General features: G+C 44.5%; 1 protein-coding gene across 3 annotated transcripts in view; it reads right to left on the bottom strand.

Moving 5' to 3' along the window:
- LOC139565268 (glutamate receptor ionotropic, NMDA 2C-like) overlaps positions 1 to 15,328 on the bottom strand; it is a 79,708-nt gene extending 64,380 nt beyond the window's left edge. For 2 of the 3 annotated variants that reach the window (XM_071385460.1, XM_071385458.1), the window contains exon 1: positions 13,870 to 15,327. The gene's annotated coding sequence lies outside the window, so the exon portion shown is untranslated. Of the gene's footprint in view, positions 1 to 13,869 lie in introns of all 3 variants that reach the window. The other variant, XM_071385459.1, reaches the window with a different exon arrangement.
- Positions 15,329 to 16,974: the final 1,646 nt, after the last annotated feature.

The raw sequence follows: 16,974 nt of genomic DNA on the forward strand, positions 1-16,974 counted from the left end.
ATAGGTAGAGCAACTGCTCCCCCAGCAACCGCAGGGCTCTCCAGATGGTGGTGAAGTCTACCCAACGCATCACCGGGGGCAAACTACCTGCCCTCCAGGACACCTACAGCACCCAATGTCACAGGAAGGCCAAAAAGATCATCAAGGACATTAACCACCCCAGCCATGGCCTGTTCACCCCTCCAACATCCAGCAGGCGAGGTCAGTACAGGTGCATCAAAGCTGGGACCGAGAGACTGGAAAAACAACTTCTATCTTAAGGCCATCAGACTGTTAGATAGGCATCACTAGCCGGCTTCCACCCGGTTAAACAACATTGCACCTTAGAGTGTGCTGCCCTATATACATAGACTTGGAATCACTGGCCACTTTAAGAAGGGAACACAAGTCACTATAATAATGTTTAAATAATGTTTACATACTGCTTTACTCATCTCATATGTGTCTACTGTATTCTATTTTACTGTATTTTAGTCAATGCCACTCCGACATTGCTCAATCTAATATTTATATATTTCTTAATTCCATTCTTCTACTTGTAGATTTGTGTGTATTGTTGTGAATAGTTTTTAGATCCTACTGCACTGTTAGATACTACTGCACTGTTGGAGCTAGGAACACAAGCATTTCGCTACACCCGCAATAAGATCTGCTAAATATGTGTATGTGACCAATACAATTTGATTTGATTTGAAAACATTTTGAAAGGTGGAACAGTGACTCTGAAATGGTCACCGTTCTCATGGACTGGTAACACAGGAGGTTGGTGGCACCTTAATTGGGGAGGACCGGCTCGTGGTAATGGCTGGAGCGGAATTGGTGGAATGGTATCAAATCAATTTCATTCGCACCATTCCAGCCATTATTATGAGCAGTCCTCCCCTCAGCAGCCTCCACTGACTTACCAGTCAGTAAGTGTTAGGTTGCGTGTTTAGCCTGGTAGCTACGTTACCAGGCTAAACACGTGGTCTCAATGTCTCAGTGTGTTCAATGTTCAAGCTAGCTAACAAGGCTACTTAGCTAGCTAGCTAACATCTTCTGTATTCGGTCTTTTTTGTACTCAAAGGAATCTAACAATGGCATCATAAATCTACACTGCACAAACCCCCCCCAATGCCTTTATTTCAACTAACTAACATTAACTAGCAAAAGCTAGATATGCAGATTGTTGACATGATAGTTTTTCATTTGTAGATAACTAGCTAGCTAGCTAGGTGGTCAACAGCATTTTCGGCCCATGTACACCCCAAAAAATGCATCTATGCATAACATTTGGTAAAGTAACATCACACAGGGAGATACTGGTGGAGACGGTCTGATTTCGAGGGAATCTGAGGCTGTTCAAATTGTGGTTGTGCAAACCCCAACACTGAAAGAGAGGTAAGAAATGCTGTATGCATTTTCTGTTATGCTTTGTGATTCAATAATTATTTTGCTTGAAATTGACCAAAATAGTTATCTATGTTTGCCTGTTCAGCACATTGCCTACCTATATACAGCATTGATTCCTACTTAGTGTGAACTACCCACCGGAACGTCTGAATGAATATCCAGCGTGGTCAGTCAAGTAAACAATGGTTCATCTTCATGACGTATTGGTGGACTATTGGCCATCAAGTGATAGGATGGTTACATTAGGATGTTACACTGGTTACCGCAAAACACCACATATTCCATCCATATTATGTTATCAAAATCAATGTTTATTTGGCATATGCACAGGATACAGTGGGATGTATATGGGAATATGGCATTGCATTGTACCGTGTACTATTGAAGTTAAAATGTATCTTATGTTTTTCCACAGTGCCAACAACCCCCACAAACAGACTTGTCCCTCCTGTCCCACTACCAACCAAGCAAAAACATCTCCAGGAGCATCATCGCTAATGGCTTGGTAGGAAACTTTTGTTCATAGAGAATGGCAGACATTACGCTCGTTACAAGTATTACATAGTTAGTATTTTACCTACCCTCTCTCTCAGGTCAGACTATGGCCAGTATGTTATTACCTACATCCTCTCTCTCAGGTGAGACCATGGCCAGTATATTATTACCTACCTCCTCTCTCTCAGGTGAGACCATAGCCAGTATATTATTACCTACATCCTCTCTCTCAGGTGAGACCATGGCCAGTATATTATTACCTACATCCTCTCTCTCAGGTGAGACCATGGCCAGTATGTTATTACCTACATCCTCTCTCTCAGGTGAGACCATGGCCAGTATATTATTACCTACATCCTCTCTCTCAGGTGAGACTATGGCCAGTATATTATTACCTACACCCTCTCTCTCAGGTGAGACTATGGCCAGTATATTATTACCTACATCCTCTCTCTCAGGTGAGACCATGGCCAGTATATTATTACCTACATCCTCTCTCTCAGGTGAGACTATGGCCAGTATATTATTACCTACATCCTCTCTCTCAGGTGAGACCATGGCCAGTATATTATTACCTACATCCTCTCTCTCAGGTGAGACCATGGCCAGTATGTTATTACCTACCTCCTCTCTCTCAGGTGAGACCATAGCCAGTATATTATTACCTACATCCTCTCTCTCAGGTGAGACCATGGCCAGTATATTATTACCTACATCCTCTCTCAGGTGAGACCATGGCCAGTATGTTATTACCTACATCCTCTCTCTCAGGTGAGACCATGGCCAGTATATTATTACCTACATCCTCTCTCTCAGGTGAGACCATGGCCAGTATGTTATTACCTACATCCTCTCTCTCAGGTGAGACCATGGCCAGTATATTATTACCTACATCCTCTCTCTCAGGTGAGACCATGGCCAGTATATTATTACCTACATCCTCTCTCTCAGGTGAGACTATGGCCAGTATATTACTACCTACATCCTCTCTCTCAGGTGAGACCATGGCCAGTATATTATTACCTACATCCTCTCTCTCAGGTGAGACCATGGCCAGTATATTATTACCTACATCCTCTCTCTCAGGTGAGACCATGGCCAGTATATTATTACCTACATCCTCTCTCTCAGGTGAGACTATGGCCAGTATATTACTACCTACATCCTCTCTCTCAGGTGAGACCATGGCCAGTATATTATTACCTACATCCTCTCTCTCAGGTGAGACCATGGCCAGTATATTATTACCTACATCCTCTCTCTCAGGTGAGACCATGGCCAGTATATTATTACCTACATCCTCTCTCTCAGGTGAGACCATGGCCAGTATGTTATTACCTACATCCTCTCTCTCAGGTGAGACCATGGCCAGTATATTATTACCTACCTCCTCTCTCTCAGGTGAGACCATGGCCAGTATATTATTACCTACATCCTCTCTCTCAGGTGAGACTATGGCCAGTATATTATTACCTACATCCTCTCTCTCAGGTGAGACCATGGCCAGTATATTATTACCTACATCCTCTCTCTCAGGTGAGACCATGGCCAGTATACTATTACCTACATCCTCTCTCTCAGGTGAGACCATGGCCAGTATATTATCACCTACATCCTCTCTCTCAGGTGAGACCATGGCCAGTATATTATTACCTACATCCTCTCTCTCAGGTGAGGCCATGGCCAGTATGTTATTACCTACATCCTCTCTCTCAGGTGATACTATGGCCAGTATGTTATTACCTACATCCTCTCTCTCAGGTGAGACCATGGCCAGTATGTTATTACCTACATCCTCTCTCTCAGGTGAGACCATGGCCAGTATATTATTACCTACATCCTCTCTCTCAGGTGAGACCATGGCCAGTATGTTATTACCTACATCCTCTCTCTCAGGTGAGACTATGGCCAGTATATTATTACCTACACCCTCTCTCTCAGGTGAGACCATGGCCAGTATGTTATTACCATCTGGCCGTCTGGGAGTCACTCTTCCACCTTTCAAAATGTATTCACATTTTTCTGGAGTTTATGGATTGGTCATGAGCCTTCTTTTTCTCGCTTCTTTGTCTCTTTTGGGGTTGAGTTGATTCAGATCCAAGAACCGAGAATGATGCTTGTTGGCTTCACCTGCTTGTTTGTTTCTGGCAGCTATAATGTTGGTTGCAAGTGACTTTCACTTTCTCTCCAGCTCTGGGGCAGCAGGGTCATTCGAGTTGGCGGGATTAACACAAAGACACTCCTAGCCTAGAAGGCCAGCCCAAGGGCTCAACCCCCTTGTTTTCGTTCAAAGTGAAAACACAACAAAATAAGTGGGGAGCACCTGCCGATTTCTGATTTAAGATTATGCTTTTGGATTTGAGGGCGTGTAAGGTAAAATGAGTTTGGGGGTTTACAGTGTGTCCTGTCTCTGTGGTGTTAGTAGGGCAAAGGCCAGCAGGTTATGTCCTGTCTCTGTGTGTCAGTGGTACAATGACAGGCAGGTTGTTAATAACTTAGCAGATGTCCTGTCTCTGTGTGTCAGTGGTACAATGACAGGCAGGTTGTTAATAACTTAGCAGATGTCCTGTCTCTGTGTGTCAGTGGTACAATGACAGGCAGGTTGTTAATAACTTAGCAGATGTCCTGTCTCTGTGTGTCAGTGGTACAATGACAGGCAGGTTGTTAATAACTTAGCAGATGTCCTGTCTCTGTGTGTCAGTGGTACAATGACAGGCAGGTTGTTAATAACTTAGCAGATGTCCTGTCTCTGTGTGTCAGTGGTACAATGACAGGCAGGTTGTTAATAACTTAGCAGATGTCCTGTATCTGTGTGTCAGTGGTACAATGACAGGCAGGTTGTTAATAACTTAGCAGATGGGTAATAATGCAGGACTACTACATTTTCATGTCATCTTCATGCAGCTGCAGCACAGGAGTAAGGTGATAATGTCTCATACTATATTGAAAGTGCACAGAACACATTTGTTGCCCTCACAAACAGACAGGTCATATAGAACCAATTTGTCATCATTGCCAGACCCATTAGGAAGGAAACCCAATGAAAGACTATATACTGTGTCATCAGCCAACATTTGATCATTAATCACATTTTCTGTTTGATCAATTATTTTAAGGGCAATACATCAAAGGCACAAGGGTATACAACTAATTTCTCAAAGCCAAGAATACGGTAACGTGTTGTCCTGTCATTTGACAAATGTTGATATACACTGTATATCTCCACACACCCTTATCACAATTATAGCACCAAACTCCATCCTCTGCATTTGCTTTGTCAGCACACTCTGTGGCGAGATTGAACAGATTGTATGTGGAAGAGTGTGAGGGTAATAATCTTCGAGAGGCAGTAGCAGATTACAATGGTATCCGGGGTGTAATCTATTTTACCTAACACGTGTTTACCTGAGCCTTTCGCAGCACTGGCTTGGCATGATTCATCAGTCATGTCCTTCTCACCCTGGTCATGCTGACACAGATGTACAGTGCCTTCAGAAAGTATTCACACCGCTTGACTTTTTCCACATGTTGTTGTGTTACAGCCTGAATTTAAAATGGATTCAATTTCAATTGTGTGTCACTGATCTACACACAATACTGCATAATGTCAAAGTGGAATTATGTTTTTAGAAATGTTTACAAATTAATAAAAAATGTAAAGCTGAAATGTCTTGAGTCAATACGTATTCAACCCCTTTGTTATAGGTTTTCACTCCGGACGCTTTATCTGGACGTGGTACGTCAGGACCTCCAACAGCCGAAGCTAAGTAGTAACATTAACATGATGCCTTCTAATTGCAGTCACTGTACTCATAATATACAGGAGAACGATTGCCTTACGGCGAGGATAGCTTTGCTGCAAGCCCAGCTTCAGACGCAATCGTTAGGCAAGGGTAATTTCAGTGTAGGAAAGGATGAAACAGTGTCTGTGCCACCAGTAAGTACAGATAGTAGTATGAATCCCCTCGCACAGTCCCCGCAGCCGGACAACTTTCTCATTGCTTCTGGAGGGAAATGCTGTAGGAATGCTCAACCGGTGTCGCTCATTCAGCAGACAGAAACTTTCAACCGGTTCTCCCTATTAAGCACTCCCCAGTTAGGGGGAGTGATGAGCTCTACAGCAGAGTCTCACAACTCAATCGCTGGTTGAAAACTGTTTTCTGCCCCAAAAGATAGAATTTGTAGATAATTGGCCCTCTTTCTGGGACTCACCCACGAACAAGACCAAGCCTGGCCTGTTGAGGAGTGACAGACTCCATCCTAGCTGGAGCGGTGCTCTCATCTTATCTACGAACATTGACGGGGCTCTAACTCCCTTTAGCTCCACAATGAGATAGGGTGCAGCAGGATGTTAGCCAGCCTGCCATCTTAGTGGAGTCTGCCACTAGCACAGTCAGTGTAGTCAGCTCAGCTATCCCCATTGAGACCGTGTCTGTGCCTCGACCTAGGATGGGCAAAACTAAAAATGTCTGTGTTCGCCTTAGCAATCTCACTGGAATAAAGACCTCCTCCATTCCTGCCATTATTGAAAGAGATTGTGATACCTCACATCTCAAAATTAAGATGAAAAAAAGTGAGATCCCTCACTTCCAAGGCAGTTATAGTCAATGAACTAATCACTGATCATAATCTTGATGTGATTGGCCTGACTGAAACATGGCTTAAGCCTGATGAATTTACTGTGTTAAAGTGACCATATCCCCCACGCATTCCGCAAAGGCGGAGGTGTTGCTAACATTTATGATAGCAAATTTCAATTTACAAAAACCCCTCGACATTTTCGTCTTTTGAACTTCTAGTCATGAAATCTATGCAGCCTACTCAATCACTTTTTATAGCTACTGTTTACAGGCCTCCTAGGCCATATACAGCGTTCCTCACTGAGTGCCCTGAATTCCTATCGGGCCTTGTAGTCATGGCAGATAATATTCACATTTTTGGTGACTTTAATATTCACATGGAAAAGTCCACAGACCCACTCCAAAAGGCTTTCGGAACCATCATCGACTCCGGACCTACTCACTGCCACTCCGGACCTACTCACTGCCACAGTCATACTCTGGACCTAGTTTTGTCCCGTGGAATAAATGTTGTGGATCTTAATGTTTTTCCTCATAATCCTGGACTGTCGGACCACCATTTTATTACGTTTGCAATTGCAACAAATAATCTGCTCAGACCCCAACCAAGGATCATCAAAAACCGTGCTATAAACCCAAAGATTACTAGATGCCCTTCCAGACTCCCTCCGCCTACCCAAGGACGTCAGAGTACAAAAATCAGTTAACCACCTAACTGAGGAACTCAATTTAACCTTGCGCAATACCCTAGATGCAGTTGCACCCATAAAAACTAAAAACATTTGTCATAAGAAACTAGCTCCCTGGTATACAGAAAATACCCGAGCTCTGAAGCAAGCTTCCAGAAAATTGGAACGGAAATGGCGCCACACCAAACTGGAAGTCTTCCGACAAGCTTGGAAAGACAGTACCGTGCAATATCGAAGAGCCCTCACTGCTGCTCGATCATCCTATTTTTCCAACTTAATTGAGGAAAATAAGAACAATCCAAAATGTATTTTTGATACTGTCGCAAAGCTAACTAAAAAGCAGCATTCCCCAAGAGAGGATGGCTTTCACTTCAGCAGTGATACATTCATGAACTTCTTTGAGGAAAAGATCACGATCATTAGAAAGGAAATGACAGACTCCTCTTTAAATCTGCCTATTCCTCCAAACCTCAGTAGTCCTTAGTCTGCACAACTCTGCCAGGACCTAGGATCAAGGGAGACACTCAAGTGTTTTAGTACTATATCTCTTGACACAATGATGAAAATAATCATGGCCTCTAAACCTTCAAGCTGCATACTGGACCCTATTCCAACTAAACTACTGAAAGAGCTGCTTCCTGTGCTTGGCCCTCCTATGTTGAACATAATAAACGGCTATCGATCCACCGGATGTGTACCAAACTCACTAAAAGTGGCAGTAATAAAGCCTCTCTTCAAAAAGCCAAACCTTCACCCAGAAAATATAAAAAACTATCGGCCTATAGCGAATCTCCCATTCCTCTCAATTTGTTTTGAAAAAGCTGTTGCGCAGCAACTCACTGCCTTCCTGAAGACAAACAATGTATACGATACGCTTCAGTCTGGTTTTAGACCCCATCATAGCACTGAGACTGCACTTGTGAAGGTGGTAAATTACCTTTTAATGGCATCAGACCGAGGCTCTGCATCTGTCCTCGTGCTCCTAGACCTTAGTGCTGCTTTTGATACCATCGATCACCACATTCTTTTGGAGAGATTGGAAACCGAAATTGGTCTACGCAGACAAGTTCTGGCCTGGTTTAGATCTTATCTGTCGGAAAGATATCAGTTTGTCTCTGTGGATGGTTTGTCCTCTGACAAATCAACTGTACATTTCGGGGTTCCTCAAGGTTCCATGCATCCTGTTTGCAATAAGGTACTAAAGTAATACTGCAAAAAATGTGGCAAAGAAATTTACTTTTTGTCCTGAACACGAAGCGTTATGTTTGGGGCAAATCCAACACAACACATCACTGAGTACCACTCTTCATATGCTCAAGCATGGTGGTGGCTGCATAGTGTTAGGTGTATGCTTGTCATTGGAAAGGACTAGAGAGTTTTTTAGGATAAATAAACGGAATAGAGCTAAGCACAGGCAAAATTCTAGAGGGGAACTTGGTTCAGTCTGCTTTCCAACAGACACTGGGAGACAAATTCACCTTTCAGCATTACCTAAAACACAAGGCCAAATATACACTGGAGTTGCTTACAAAGACGGCATTCAATTTTCCTTAGTGGCCTAGTTTTGAATTAAACAGTTTTGAATTAAATTAAACTTGACAGAGCTTGAAGAATTCCTTAAAGAATAATGGGAAATATTGTACAATCCAGGTGTCCAGAGCTGTAATCGCTGCCAAAGGTGATTCTAACCTGTATTGACTCAGGGGGTTGAATAATTTTTTTATCAAGATATATTAGTGCTTTATTTTCCATTCATAAAAAAAATGTTAAAATGTTCTTCCACTTTGACATAACAGAGTATTTTGTGAAGATCTTTGTCAATAAAATCACAATAAAATCTATTTAAATCCCACTTTGTAACAAAATGTGGAAAAGGTCAAGGGGGTGTGAATGCTTTCTGAAGGCACTGTAAATCACAGCGTCAAGTAAGAAACGGTTGGGTCGACATGGTCATGGTGGTGTAAGCTTTGGGTTGTAGTCGTGGCCTTTGACCGTGCTGTCTGTGACCCTCATGTGTGTCCGTGTGGTATGTGGAGCAGAGATCAGGATAAAACCCTGGTTAAGCCGAGGTCCATGGCTGACGATGGAGATGGGGGGATCCCCTCCTGGTCCAGATGTCACCATCCTGCTCTGACAGCTGACTTGCTGGCTGCTGCCCACCCATCTGCCCTGACAGACCCCTCACACAAGCACTAACCCACGTATAAACATACCACTTTGTTTAATAATCTACCTCTGGGATACAGTATACTATACGGTAACCATCCCATCGAGTGTTTTCTGCTTTAAACATTGCGTTGCCATGTGCTGAGACCAGCGACAACACTAAGTTCCGCCTCTCTCCCTGACATCTCACTAACATGCCAAAACTGGGCTAGATTACATGTCAAAGCTATCAGATTCTTCTCATATGCATGGTTACAAACGCTGTTCTACAGAAACCCATGAAAGCTATAGTCGTAAAGCATCTGACTTTTATACATTTTCAGTGGAGCTAAAGTATTGATTGAAGTGACAGTGTTGGTGCAAAACAAACTGAAGGTACTGATGAACTGAATGTACCCTTATTACGTTCTTTAAATGAGCCCTGAGGGACTTCTTTGCCCAAAACTCCAACTTTGTGGTTTTATCACTTTGTCAAGGCTGCATCACAGAACCCCAAACCTGATTCATATAAATGAATCATGCCCACTCCAAGCTGTTCAAATGAAATTAGAGATGTTCTTTATATTTTGACGTGGACAGCCATTAATAAGCAGCACATCAATTCTCAGGAATGGGTTCTAAGGTTGTAGTTGTAATTGTGAAATATTATGTACGACACAAACAAGCGTGAATAGATGGCAATTAGGCTACTACATATTTTTCCATTACAAATCACACACGCACACACACGCACACACACATTCTCACAGATGCACACGCGTACGATCTAAGGTGGGTGTCAGTGTCCGAGAGAGAGAGAGCGAGAGAGAGAGAGAGAGAGAGAGAGAGAGAGAGAGAGAGAGAGAGAGAGAGAGAGAGAGAGAGAGAGAGAGAGAGAGAGAGAGAGAGAGAGAGAGAGACGGATGAGAAGACGCCACCCTACTCCCCCAGCCAGGCAACATTGTGTCAGTTTTCCTTTTCAACAGCGACAGGACGTTAGACAAGGTGCACACAGCACTGCACCCTGAATACAAATGGGGACCGGAGTCTCTGTTGCCCGTGAAGCAGTACAGCGGCAATAAACTTCTGGAGGAGAACGACACTGACTGAAGCCAGCCTCTAAATTCCCCTTTAAAACCTCACCAGACCTCTACCCCCTGCTATGTGAGTGCTACAGGGGCATACTGTAACATACACACCAGGCAGCAAACACGTATAACTGTTACAGTTCATGTGTTTCTCAACATGTATGGTGCCCTGTCAATTATTCCCTACTTTATGAGGGCCATATATCACTGGAAAAGGATTACGTGACGACGCAGCGTCGTTGGTTCTGGGTGGAATTTACTACTTATTTGACGTTGGCTCGATTGCTCTGGTATGAAGCCACCTTCCCCCTGCAGTAAATTGTTTACTGCTCAGTGTGTGCTTGTCTGGCTCGTCCCTGTGGCTTGATCAATTTGCATCTCATGCATGTGTGTTTTGTTTGTTTGTTCAGGTGTAAAGGCCCCTTGTCATTTTACCAGCCTCCTGTCTCCACCTCCCTCCTATCCCCCTTCTCCATGCCCTTTCTCCACTCAGAGTTGAGGGATGTGTTGCTGTGTGGAGGGACAGGGGAGACTGGGTGAGGATGTGGTGAGGACGGATAGCTTTACCATTTCATTAAGTTGATCAGCTCTGAGTGTCGTGGGGCAGGCTGGACAGCTGACGAAGCAGCAGCTAACCCTGAGACAAGAGCTCTGGAGGTCATTGGAGACACACTGGGATGGGAGGGAACAAACAGCCAGCTGTTTGTCTCCTAGTTTGGCTCAGACCAGACATAGTGCAAATTTCACAACTGACCAATGAGGACAGTTGTTTGACTGGAACCAACATTTTCTTTCTCCCCACAGACTCACCTTGGCAGCATGTATGTGTAACCGATGTGAAATGGCTAGCTAGCGTTTCAATCGGTGACGTCACTCGCTCTGAGACCTTGAAGTAGTTGTTCCCCTTGCTCTGCAAGGGCCGCAGCTTTTCTGGAGCGATGGGTAACGATACTTCGAGGGTGGCTGTTGTCTATGTGTGCAGAGGGTCCCTGGTTCGAGCCCAGGTAGGGGCGAGGAGAGGGACGGAAGCTATACTGTTTCATATGCACAGATTAGGTGCACATGCATGCACCATTAAAGCAGGACAAAGACCCAGTGGAGAATGCTGTGATTATCCTCATGTTTGTGCTCTATGAGACTAAACTACACAGCTAAAGAGAAAGTTAAGTGTAAACATTGGCTAACCTTTCTGTGTGCAGTGCTGTGTGTGTAATAGTGTTTGAGTGTGACTGTGTGATGTAGTGGAGGAAGGCTGGATCTGTTAAAAATCTCGGCTTGATTGCTGATTTGATTTATTCTCTAGGTGACCTACTGTACGCCCCTCCCCCAGTACCGTGTCCTTCAGGGTTTAACCCTCTGTTGCCCTGCTCTATAGTGTCACTCAAGGTTGGGGACGTCTGGATATTTTCAACCCTAAAAGCGTCTTTTAAAAAAGCACTCCAAAAACAATATACAAGTAGACAGGTGAGATATTGTACATTTTGGTCTCCCATGGTAGGATGGATCAAATGAGTGTGTGTGCCTCTGTTCGTTGGTAAGTCAGAATGTGTGTGTGTGTATGTATGTGTGCATGTGCGTGTGGGTGCTTGTGCGTTTGCAATAGTGTGTGTGTGTGTTTTAGCGTCAGTGTGTGAGTGAGTGCTTGTGTGTGCATCTGTGTGTGTGTGTGTAAGCACGCATGTGTGTGTGCATCTGTGTGTGTGTATTCCATGCTGTGTGATGAACCAGTTCTAGAAGAGGGAGCCAGCATACCCAGAGATCAATGCATCTGTTCCCCTGTCACACAGAGCCTTGCTACCAAATATGGGGCGGTCTCATCTGTTAACCCTCTCCCCCCCAACACACGCACGTACGCACACACACACACACACACACACACACACACACACACACACACACACACACACACACACACACACACACACACACACACACACACACACACACACACACACACACACACACACACACACACACACACACACACACACACACACACACACACACACACTCCCTTATTCACTATACATCTCATCAGGGAAACCACGATATGGAAGGAATAACATAATGAACAGCCATTTTTCACTAGAACAACCGGTGCTAAGCTGTGTACTGTTTATAATACATTATTTCATTCTGCTCACACATTTTTCTCTCCCAAGTGAAACACACAGAGAAAAGGTAGACACAGTAATGCATAATGCCAATGTACTATATTGGCATACAAATATCCAACCTGTTAGGCAGGTAATGCTTGGCCATGCATAGAACTAGACAATCTGCCTTGGTTAGAACCAGGCTCACACACACTCCAGCTCGTCTAAAAATACCACAGGTATTAGGAAATGGTCTCGGAAGCACTCAGGTGAAATGCCCCCCCCCAAAAAAATTATAAAACTGGGTGGTTGATCTTTTTTTCTTAACTGTCTTTTTTCAGAGCAGTGCCACTGTCTTACAGGAAACCCTAAAGGGGTTCATACAGTATATATGGATATCCAAGGTGACAAGTTCTCCCTGCTTCTCTCACCGGTATCTGACCTTGAACGCTGTTGTGGATACGGTCATTGTAGTTTGAATAACGTGGTCAGTTTAACAATCACATTTCAACAATCAATTTAACAATTTAACTTTCCCTCTCCCTCCCTCCCTCTCTCTTTCTTTCATTATTTCATTCTTCATCTTTCTTCATCTTTCTTCATCTTCCTTCAGTTGAAATAGAAATACAAACGCAGGATGGGAGTGCCATAACAGAAGCCAATTGAAAGGTAGTGTGTCTACAGAACGTCAAGGAACTGCTCTGTATTCATGAAACTAAAGCACTGGGATGGATGCTAGTATAATTACAGAAGTCTCATTCACTCTCCTGTCCCAAAGGACCAAAGTCACTCCTCAGTGGCAATTCAATTTCTCTGGCAGTTTCAGCATGCAGTGTACAACTGCAGTCCTTCTCAGCTGTTCTGTTTTTCCTGTTTATAATGATGAATCGATCAACTTTGCCAAATCCTCTGTGACACTGTGAGGTAAAGCATAGCCACAGACACACAGGCACAGTCATACTGCCACATGGTCACACAGCCAACAGACAGTCCTTTGATGCCTTACACAGGTCCTGTGATCTAGTCCCCACAGTTCACAGTAAACTGTTTATTTAGTTCCAACTTCCAAGCATACATTACATTTCATCTGACTTGAGTGGGAGGAGGATGGGTCTGCTATCAACACCGTCTCTTTACTTTCGAAGAGCAAAACAAACACATGTAGCACCTGTGACAAAGCAGCAGCCTCTTCACTTCTGAGATACATTACAATATTGACAGCAGCCCATTGCAATCACATTTGTCATATGGAATTATTTCAATCCAGCCGACCCCTCTCTGCCCGGTATAAGCAGGCAGTCTGAGACAGTAAAGTGCGGTGGGTCTGGGTACAGCGCTAGGCTAGGCAGTGGTAGGGAAAGGGAAAGGGAAGGTGATGCGTTACCTGCGTTGGCAATCTGCATCCAGCCCTGGCTCCCACCGGCTCATTCCGTGTCCGTGGCTTCAGCTGTCCTGCTTCTCTTTTTCCCTTTTCTCCCTTCCCTCACTCCCCCGCTCCCTTCCTTTCGGCACTTGTTTGAGTCTATTTCAGTAGCAACAGAGGAGCCCGCTGCGACCGTGGCATGGTTACCAGCACTTTGGCAGAAGGTCACATTATCTCTTGCTGGTAAGGGAGGTGGGGGGGGGGGGGGGGGTGGAAGTATGGATATAGTGATAGAGGGTGATTGAAGAAAACAGGTGCCAGAGGAAAGAAGGAACAACTAATAAACAGAATGAGGCAGTCCACGGCCGTAGTGACAGGCTAATTTCCAGTGTAAGGCGTGAGGATAGAAGTTGGAACAGCTAGCCCCAGAGAGTCCCCGAGCGTTGTGCGAGATGGGCTGTGTCTGTATGTGTGTATGTGTGTATGTGAGTATGTGCGTGCTCAATAGGGCAGAGAGTGTATATATGTACTCATTGTTATGAAGCATACCGAATAGGTGTGTGTGTGTGTGTGTGTGTGTGTGTGTGTGTGTGTGTGTGTGTGTGTGTGTGTGTGTGTGTGTGTGTGTGTGTGTGTGTGTGTGTGTGTGTGTGTGTGTGTGTGTGTGTGTGTGTGTGTGTGTGTGTGTGTGTGTGTGTGTATATAATTTCTGTGGCTTGGCTGGTCTTCAGCAGCCTCTCACCTCTGATAACACATCTAATCTGTATCCACTTCCTGGCCAAGAGAAAATAGCTCAGAAGTGGCACAATAACGCAGTTAGAGCCCCAAAAAAGCAACCGAAAACAAGTGGTCGATTCAGTGAAATTCTTCACGTCTTCCGACAGTCAAGACTCTGCGCCCGACGCCCTCTTCCTTCTCTCACTGCCCACTGCTGTCTCGCCCTGGTGAAAGAAACAGATGTACTCCATCTTTTTGATGAAACACTCGTCGACTATATGTCAATTTCTCATCGAATTCACGTCTGCAGGATAACCTGAGCCTCCGGTTGCTCCCCCTGCTCTCCAGCAGCACGCTTGCCCCTCCATTAAGTAAGACACAGTGCTGTCCAGATGCTGGGCTTGGGTCTGCTAGCTCCAACGCCCACAGACAGATGGCCCAGACAGAGGACAGCAGCAGCAGGTCAGCCGGTGAGCTTCCAAATCGCTCTTGATGCAGGTTGTTGCATGGATCCCTGAAACCTTTAGTGGCCGTGCTCAATGCACTTGTTGTTCCCGTGTGCCCCTTCCTCTTCTGCACCTGTGTCCCTCCTTCCCTCTGTGTTGCCTGCAGCCTCTTTACTCTGTCCCGTTGTAATCCTGGCTTCTACACTCCATGTCACAGGAAGGGCTTGTGAGTCCTAATCATTATGTAGTAAGGATTTATCCTTTGATTCCCTCTCTCCCTCTCTCACTCACTCTCCCTCCCTGCTTACTATTTCTCCACCCCTCCCCTCGGTCTCTCCCTCCCTACTGCTCGGCACTGCCCGCTATCTGCAACTCATTCAACGTGACTCCATATCCTTTCTGTCTGTCTGTCTGTCTGTCTGTCTGTCTCTCTCTCTCTCTCTCTCTCTCTCTCTAGTCCCAGTCCCACAGTACAATGTATCTTTCTCTCTCAATTGCCCCTTCACACTGATTCATTCATTCATTCATTCATTGAGCTATGCCTGTCTTTCTCCTGCTGACTCCATCACATCAACAGGTCTAGCATTTAAATGCTCACCTGGAAAACATGGTATGCCTTACCTTCTCTCTACCTCTCCTCTCTCTCCCTCACTTAAACTCTCTCATGTGTCTCCTATGCTTTCTCCCCCTAACTCTATTTTCATTTCTCCCTCTCTCCTATATATTTATCTGTTCTCTCTCTCTCTCTTTCTCTCGTGCTCTCTGTCTCTCTCTCTCTTCCCCCCCCCTCTCTCTCTCGTGCTCTGTCTCTCTCTCTCTTTCTCTCCCCCCCTTCTCTCTCTCTCCCCCCCCTCTCTCTCTCTCTCGTGCTCTCTGTCTCTCTCTCTCTTTCCCCCACCCCCTCTCTCTCTCTCTCTCTCTCTCTCGTGCTCTCTGTCTCTCTCTCTCTTTCTCCCCCCCCCTCTCTCTCTCTTTCTCCCCCCCCCCTCTCTCTTTCTCTCTCCCTCTCTCAATTTCAATTTTAAATTGAAGGGCTTTAATGGTATAGGAAATGTATGTTTACATTGCCAAAGCAAGTGAAATAGATAGTAAACAAAAGTGAAATAAACAATAAAAATGAACAGTAAATATTACACTTACAATAGTATTTCCCCCTCTCTCTCTCCCCTCTCTCTTTTTTAATTCTGTCTATAATTTTTTTCTCTTTCCCTCTGTGTAGCTCCAAATCTCTATCTCTCTGTCTCTCTCTCTCTCTCTCTCTCTCTTTGTCTGCCCTCTGTCTGTCCGTTATCTGACACTGAAGTGCACTCCAGTACTTGTTGGAGACACTATTATAAGTGAATGCAAATACTGTAGGTTTTGAGGAAAGGAACCAATGACAACAAAATAAGTAGGGCCCCATTCACAATCATCCCCCAGGTATACATCAGTACAGAATCAATGGCTTGTTTACTCTTTAACTCTCTTTTAGAAGGGACTGATTCCCTCTCTTGTCTCATTTATGTAACATAGTGATTGATTCAGCTCACTGGGAGTGAATAAGCTACTTGGCTAAGAGCTCCGGAGCAGGAGCCAAATACCTGAATTTGGTGTATTTCCAGATGCTGCCTCACTTTGAGTCAGCGTCAGAATCCTCCGTCTGGACAAGGAGTGAGCTGTGAAGTGAACTTATGCTTACAAGTGTAAGCGTTGTTTACATAATTTGGAGAGACTACATTTGATCATCCATCATCTGTTCCCTCTTTCTTATACTGTAGCATAGCAACTGTGAATGTGCCACTCTGTGGTAACCATAACAATGGTTCTAGTTATCTCAATTTTAATTGGTTTCCAGGGACTCTGATTTACATGTTCTCTCTCATCTCTTATTTATATTGCATTTCTGGCTTGAAAAATAGTCCCATGTTTTGACCTGCTTGTCCCAACAAATACTATCATAAAACAGGGAAACTAGCAATTTGGA

This window comes from Salvelinus alpinus, chromosome 36, assembly GCF_045679555.1.
Source record: "Salvelinus alpinus chromosome 36, SLU_Salpinus.1, whole genome shotgun sequence".
Taxonomy (NCBI): domain Eukaryota; kingdom Metazoa; phylum Chordata; class Actinopteri; order Salmoniformes; family Salmonidae; genus Salvelinus; species Salvelinus alpinus.